Source organism: Gossypium hirsutum, chromosome D08 (genome assembly GCF_007990345.1).
Source record: "Gossypium hirsutum isolate 1008001.06 chromosome D08, Gossypium_hirsutum_v2.1, whole genome shotgun sequence".
Lineage (NCBI taxonomy): Eukaryota > Viridiplantae > Streptophyta > Magnoliopsida > Malvales > Malvaceae > Gossypium > Gossypium hirsutum.
The window spans coordinates 64,606,586-64,615,073 of NC_053444.1; the positions used below are offsets into that span (position 1 = coordinate 64,606,586).

General features: G+C 31.1%; 1 long non-coding RNA gene across 2 annotated transcripts; it reads left to right on the top strand.

The window, feature by feature from the left end:
* The first annotated feature begins 4,722 nt into the window (after positions 1 to 4,722).
* On the top strand, positions 4,723 to 8,066 carry LOC107899073 (uncharacterized). Of its 2 annotated transcripts, none has more exons than XR_005917014.1 (4): positions 4,723 to 4,925; positions 5,032 to 5,166; positions 6,301 to 6,432; positions 7,304 to 8,066. It is a non-coding gene; the product is annotated as an uncharacterized lncRNA (long non-coding RNA). The 2 variants fall into 2 exon arrangements; XR_001684567.2 differs by having other exon boundaries at positions 4,723 to 4,897.
* Positions 8,067 to 8,488: the final 422 nt, after the last annotated feature.

Consider the following 8,488-nt stretch of genomic DNA (forward strand, 5'->3'; position numbering starts at 1 on the left):
TGGACAAATAACCTATGACCACATTACTTTTCCATCTATCATGTAATGTTAATGAGATGACATCATTTACACTTTACTGGGCTATGAATTTCACTATTGTAAATGAAGCTATACCATGCATAAGTCGTATACCCAACGTACCAACTTTTGGCCATTTAGTTATTTGAACTTATGCTTTTAATATATTAAAGTATATATACATGTCATACATACATAGTCAGTCACTTACTTATGATCGAGGTAAGTCACACTATGAATGTCACAAGTAAATTAATCCATAAACGAATCTACGATTAATTCAACTTGGGTTCTGTCTGATGTATTAATGTCAATCCAAATAATTACATCAACATCTCTATCTTCTGGGAGTCAACTACTTCGATACCTAAGACAATATATCTCCCATTTGGACTTGATAGAAGACACAATAGTCCTTTAATCGATTTGTTCAATTTCGATTAATAAAACTATGAATTTTTTAAATTACCTACTAATACAAGTTGTCGTCTCGCATTACGATCCGACCACGTAATGCAACTTAGTATTAGTTAAACATTAGACAATCAATGAGCTAATATTTACTTATATTTTGTTTTGTGTGCAACAACCTTCGAGGGCATTATACATGACATTAATGAGAATAATGAAAATTTATTTAACCAATTTATTCAAAAATTAAAAAATATAAATAATGAATAAACTACACTTAGAACACTAATCCTAACAATATATACTTTAAAAAAATTACTTTATACTAAATAAATTGGTCATAATGGTTAATCATTGTATATTTGGATTATTATATGTGTCTCTTAGTAAAGACATTTTATTATATTAATTAAAGAATAATTAGAAAATTTAAATTAATTCATTCAGTAATATAACTGTCATTAAATAACCATGAAAACAAAATAGTAAAATTAAGAAAATAGAAGATTTTCTAAATAAAATCAATATATTTACCCATTACATCCGAACCTAAACCTACTATTTCATGACATTAAAATCAGAAGTACAAATAATATTTTGTAGAACACTCATAATGCAAACCGAAGAAATATCTTAATCAAGCTTTCAACAAGGTTACCCTAGTAAGAGGGTAAATCGCCTTATTAACTTGCCTACTAGTTCAATGGATGTACAATGATTGAAGACGTGATTTAATCTCAAAAAAAATGTGGAGTTAGAAAATGTTTTTAGGAGCCGAAATTAAATTATAATTTTTAATAGCTTAAATATTTATAATTTTTAAAGAATTAAATCAAAATTTTATTATCTTTAAGAAGGTTAAAGTCTAATTTTACCTTTACTAATTTAAAATTTTTAAATTTGTAAGTGACTAAATGTATAATTTTTCAAACCGCCCACCCCTAAATACGCCGCTGTCTCGTAGCAATCCGAATTTGGAATCATCAACCATATCAGTTTTCCACGCGTTAACAGTCTGATTCCACCATCATGTTATCGAATCTCATAACTTCAATCCACGACAAAACTTTCCACAAGGCCAGCACTTCAGCAATATGAGAATCCAACTCACTTGCTCGAAAATCAGATCAACAATGGACAAATCTGCCATTCCAGTCACGCACCACCGCTGCCCAAGCTGTCGCATTATCGCTGTCGAACACAGCCGCATCGATGTTACATTTCAATCTCCCCCTCAAGGGCTCCTCCACTGCTTCTCCTGGTCAGTGCCGACACCATTAGAAGTCACCAACTCACCAAAAAGCTGTCTAGTAGAGCTATGCCATTCCTGCAGATAAGAGTCGGCATTTCCAACAATGTAGATTTCGATGAAACCGAATCGACAAAACTCGCTCGTTCCTCCTAAAGTTACTTTGATCAAACAAGACCGACTCAATGCAACATTCAAACGATCCATGTCGTTAAAGCCTGCAAAAGCTGATGCCTCTCGAGCCTTAAGACAATTAAAGAACACATGCATTAAGTTTGGATCATACCGGATTAAATGAATTTTACTGCTAGTTTGATTATTAGTGTTATTTCCATTATTATTTTTGGTTATGTTTGATAATTTTAATTATATTTATCCTACTAATAATGGATACGATAATAGTTTTATTTAACATAAATTATTAATATTAGAAATCTTATCACACGTATATACGTGTGGAAACCATTGATTTAAAACGTAAATGTGTATTAAAAAATAACATACAATAAATAATGAAACATATTGTTTAAAACTAATTAATTATACTAGCACATAAATATTCATAATATTAAAATAAAAATTAAATTAAATTGTGAGTAAACGAAATTTTAACACATAAATACATCAAATAAATAATACTAATGCACTACAATTGTTTTATCTATGGTTTTATCAATAGTATAGATATACAAATAATAGAGATAATAGATTGTGCATGTTAAAATAAAAATGTTTAAAACACATTAAAATAAAGATTTAGTTGAGTGGTAAATTTAATATTTTATTAATCATAATTGTTGTGGGTTTAAATCCCACCATATATATTTTTATTATATTTTTTTGTTAAAATAAAAAGATTAAAAGTACCTTCAAATAATATAAATTATATTAAATGTGATTAGGGTTTGCACAAAAATATAGGCTTCAAAAAATAGGCTTAAACAAAAAATAAAATTTATTTTCTAAACGAGCCGAGTCTCAGGTAAATATTTTTAGCTCAAAAAGTGAGAGCTTAAATTTGATCCCAAACAATCTCGTTCCTTCTCCCAATTATTCAATTATTTAAAAAAAAAAAGAATAAAAAGATGTTATTAATTGCGTTTAAACTTTACATTAATTTATTACATATAATTTATGTTGGGCTAAGATATGTTCGTGCAATTTTTTATATCTAAAATTAATACCTCAAATTTTATTAGTTTTGTTTTATTGATGCATAAATAGTAAATACGAAGAAAATGACTTAAATACGACACCAATAAGACAAAGCCAATAAATGAGAATACTATAACCTGCAGTAAGCATAAGTCACACGACCTAGGTAAGGGTTTGAATTTTGGATAACATAATTTATTACCCCTATTAGTTGGTCGGTTTTAAATTATTATTATTAAATAATAAAACTTTTATTTAATTTTCCTGTCAAAAAATTTATTTAATTTTTATATTAAGATAAAATGATATTTTTAGTTCCTTTCAATTTCGATATTGAGCAAATTGACTACTCTAAAAAAAACCGTAACAATTTAATTTCTGTCAATTTCAATAGTGAGTAATTAATGACAATTAATCACATTGTTAATATTTTTCGTCAAATTTGATTGGTATAATAACAAATTTAGTGGTCGTAATTTACATGTTCCATCAATTTGGTCATGATTTAACAAATTTAGCCTGCAATATTCTTGTAAATGTGTAAATGTTAAGGCTAAATTTGTTAATTTTTTTTAGAATCAAAATCAAATTAATAGAATATGTAAATATTGGGGGCTAAATTTGTTATTATACCAATCAAAATCATGCACAATTGACAATAAATATTAATACTGTGATTAATTGTCCTTAATTGCTCACTTCCAAATTTGTCAGGGATTAAATTGCTCCAATTTTCTTGTGAGATATTAAATTGCTCAATTTCGAAATTGAGAGGGACTGGAATTTTTTTTACCATGATATTAATATTTTATTATTTTAAATAATAAAATTTTGGCATAATGTCAAATTTAACCTTCAATGTTTACATATTTTGTTAATTTGACAATTATTCTTATTTGGCTAAATTTGATCATTAACCTTTTAAAAATAGTTAAAATAATTTTTTTTAATGGAAATGCTAACTAAAATATTAAAATTTTAATGACGTTGGCATGACATACCGTGTGGTAGTTTATGCATACTTCATGCTAACATGACAATATTTATTTTATGTGCATGCCAACAAATAATTTAAAAATTATAAAAATACATTAAAAAAAACATATAAAAAGTTCAAAAACTTAAAACAAAAAATAGCATGAAGTGCATGTGCATCATCATGCGAGCTGCCTTATTTAAAAAATTAACATTTTAATCAGTATTTACATTAAAAAAGTAAATTGACTATTTTTTAAAGGTTGATGGTCAAAATTGACTCTTTTTAAAAAATAGAATGTCAAATTTAGCTTAAAAAAAAGAATAAGGGCTAAATGTGACCTTATGTCTAAAAGTTATTTGTCAAGATTTGTTTAGAGCAGTGATTAAAGTTCTTCTCTGATACTTAGATAACACAGATTCAAACCCCATCTTACTCTTCTTAAAAAATTATTTCTCAAACTAATTCGATCAAATAAATGAAAGATATTTAAAAAATTAGGATAAATATATGAACTTTGATCCAATATACAAATTGATAAATGAACTTTGATTTGGTTCAATTATACACATGAAGCTTGAGCTGTGATTCAATTTTATTTTGTTTAAATCGTACACATTTAAAGAAATGAATACATACATTTATTTCCATATCGAACTAATTTTATTATTTGTATATGCAATATATCAACGTAAAATGATGTTAACTCAATAACGTTGGTAGTGATTTGTGAAAATTGAATTAAATTAAAATTTTATATATAAAATCACACAAACATTATATATTAAATTAAAATTAATGTATATGGTAACGAGCTTGTGTTCAATTGTACAGGAAAATAATCCTAATTTTAATATTTATCCCTTCAAAAATGGAGATATTAACTAAGCTAAGGTCAGATTTTGGGCCGAAGCTTAAGCAAACAATATGTGGCCCAACCTAATTGGATTTCTAACTGGTTGAGGTTCACGAGGTGCTCGATAATTTGCCCGAGAAAGAACTCCCGCCAATTTTATTAAGGCTCCTTTGGATTCCACCGAACCCACGTTTCAGTCCGATTTCAATCTATTTTTGTGCAATCGCAGCAGGTGAATCTATTTGGATAGCAATATTACGGTGCGGTGGAAAGACTCTCATCACGCCCGTTAGCTTCTCGTCTTCAATAAGTTCAGTTATTAAACAAATTTATTTAATTTCGGTGGGTTTTCTTTTTATATTGCAGGGAGAGGCAGGGATTCAAGTTCGTTTTAATAGTGTTGGTGGTAATTTAATGGCAGGGATTCAAGTTGGTTACTTTACCAGAGCTTCAACTCTCTTCTGATTTTGATTAGGAGGCTTCACTAAGAGTAACCGGAAAGTAAGAATTCTGCTAACCTTTTCATGCACTATCCCTAATTTTATCAGCACACTTCACAAGACCTTGTTTCATCTTTTGAGAGAATATGACCCAATGTACAAAAACTTGGGGGGTTAGACTAGATGTAGTAGGTGATAATTACTTGTCGGCTGCTTGAATCATGTTATAGTGAAATGAAGGGTAAATATAGTGGCTGTGGTGCTTAGCTTGTGGTAGGTATTAGTGTTCAGATGAAGGTCTATTCAGAGTTGAAGCCAGAATTTTTTTAGGAGTCAAGGTTAAGTTTTATATTTTTAGCGGAGCTAAAATGTAATTCCACCATTTTATTAACTTATCTCTATATGATTTTCAAAAAGATTAAATTGAAATTTTATTAGGTTCTCGGAGATGCCTATGTTTCCAAAGGAAAGGTAAGCGTCAACCTAGGCAAGGCAGATAGAGAAAACAAAAACGAAAGCAATAAATTCACGAACATGTCTAGAGAACTTAATTAAAGGATTTTGCAGTTGCATGTGATTTATGGTCCAGTATTTCTTACAAATAATTGCACGTCAGGTATCATGGCCTATGATTTCTTACAATTACTAATTCATGTTATTCTCTTGTCTGGATTTCATTCATGTTATGATCTCTAGTAGCAGGACAGGTCACAAAGCAATAATCTGTTTCTTTATTTTCATCATATCATCTGCCTTCAAATTTCATGGAAAAACTTCAAAATTATTAAACATACTCATGCTGGACATATATCAATATCCGACACTTACATTTGAATCGGAGAACATAGGTCCAAATCATACCGGTTTCTTCCTATTCTTGATGATTCTTTCTATAAAATATTCTCATTTTTTGTAGATCATTTTGTCTAGGGATATGAAGGGGGGCACGCAGGGAAAAGCAATAAGAGGAAAAGCAGAGTTGCATTTATATTAGAATATGTAGAATTAAAGATGGTTTAGGTGCTAAGTTAGATTAATTGTTGGAAATACATCAAAGATTTTAAAAAATTATTGAATTACACTGGTTTCCTTGATCTGAGTGCTGGATGATTGCACCATGAGTATACTATTTTTATTTGTTTCGTTGATTCTTGTGAGGTGATGTAATATCCATATAAAAAATGGTTTATTGCAGGCAATATTGCAAGCACATACTGGTAGGAATGTTGATGGTATTGCTAGTAAGACAGTTCCAAGCTGAGTGCATGTACAATGCAACCACTTAATGAAGTTTTGGATTTGAACACACTTGCTTGGGGATTTCAAGGTACTTAACTCACTACTAAACTCGTATCTGCCCTAAATAGAAAGAGACCATTTTCGGTTATTTGAATCTACGTTGTTCCAACTCTTCATTTCGTTCACGTATAGTGATACCTTAAAAATAGAGCCAAAAACTTGAGAAAAATTCAACACTCTTTTTAAGGCACATGTTTTAATAACATGACTTCCAGTCAGATAAAAGTACCATGGAGGCCTCTATACCAGGAATCAAATTACATTTTGCCCCTTACTAAAAAAATGGGCAAATTAGTCCCTATATATTAGATAAAAGAGCAAATTAGTACTTTTACCCTAGTATAGGAGCTCCATGGTACTTTTACCTTAATACAAAGGCCTCTATGGTAATTTTACCCTTCCAGCTGTGATATAGTATTTTGTCCAAAATTATGGTTAGCCCTTGTTGTAGCTTGTGTTCAAGACCTTACATCGAAACTCTCAAGGCATGGCCATCTTTTTCTTCATGCCATGAAAATACAATAGAGTAGGGTGGCTAGCACATTAATAGCCATTTCGTGTCGATTGAAGCGGCGCATGGTTTTTATTCTGCATTTTTATAGAAAATGTTTTATGTCCAACTTGTTTGATTGCCATTGGGGCTTTAGTGCTACAATCTATTAAATAAAACTACCAAACAAATAGCTTTTATATTCGAGGGCTATTCCGATGAGATCGGAACTGAGTTCAACCTTTGATTAAATTCATTTTAGGGTCAACTCCAGTCAAAGGAGCATAAGTTACCCATTAACCATTGAGACCCCAAGAATTCTTTTTTATTCCTGACGTTTCTTCATGTTCATGGTCTGAGTTTATAATATTTAATTTACTCTTTGGCCTGTATTATGAAAATTATTCAGATCTCCATGTCAGAAATGAAAAAGGGCTTCTTCTATTTTCTTCCCCAATCATCCATTGCGTTACATAAGGGGAAGTTTCTGTGAAGAAAGAGCCACAACAACCCAACTTAACTTTTCTAAGTAATCTGTTGATACAAGGCTGGAGTTTTGTGGTGGTTTATGGGTTTATCTGGCGGGCGGAGAGCAGTAGGTAATGATAGTGGCCAGAGTTTGACTTCCTTGAGGGGCCGGAGCATGAGATAGTTGAAGAGTGTGACTGTTTGAGTCTAGAGCGAGAGAAGAGAGAGTTGCCCTGTTTTGGTGTCCGTGGATTTTAAAAGGAACTCTTCTGATCATTTTCAAAGTCTCGTGTCATTTTGGTATTGATTTTCTATTGTTTGGAGTCCAATCGACCTACATATATCCCATCACACGTGATTGAGAATACATGGAAGCTCCAAACGATCAATTGGAACTATCAGTGACTATGCTTACGAGGTTATGGGTAGCAAGGTTTTGACTATGCTACGTTTAAGTTGGTAAGAGTATTTTGGATGAGTAGTTCGTTTATTTTTAGTAATATTAAAAATAATAATAACAATGATATTAATTACTGTAACTGTGAGTATTACCGTCCATCCAAAGGGGTACTTAGTTCGTAATCTTGTTTAGCGAGATGTGTAGAGTATGATGCCAACTTACGAGTCATAAGTATAACGTAATTTAATTTGTAACCATACTGCCTTCCTTGGGAAAATAAAGATGCCACATTTTCAAGCTTCAATGGATGTGGTTGCTGAATAGTCTCATGTTAGCTTTTATTGTAAAGAAGCCAATCAAGAAGCGAAAACACTACATTTTCTTCTAACAAAATCCAATAATACCCTTAAAACAGGTAGTTCAAAACTTTCACCGTCCACGCTTACCCAACAAACCAAACCAGACCAGATACAGAAAGTAAAATAAAACGGAGCAGGGGTCTATCTTTGGGTGGTGCGCCGCCATCACATGTGATCGGTGAGATCATTACGTGTGCCCTCCTGATTAGATGGAACTTACAGCTCTGTGGTGGGACCACTTGATCGTTCCAATTAGCCCACCGACTTTTCCAATCACGTGGTCTTACAGTGACACCTTTCTAACAACAATCTTTGCGTCACTTGGTAACAAGCTCATTTTCCATGTGATTTGCTAATCATACCCATA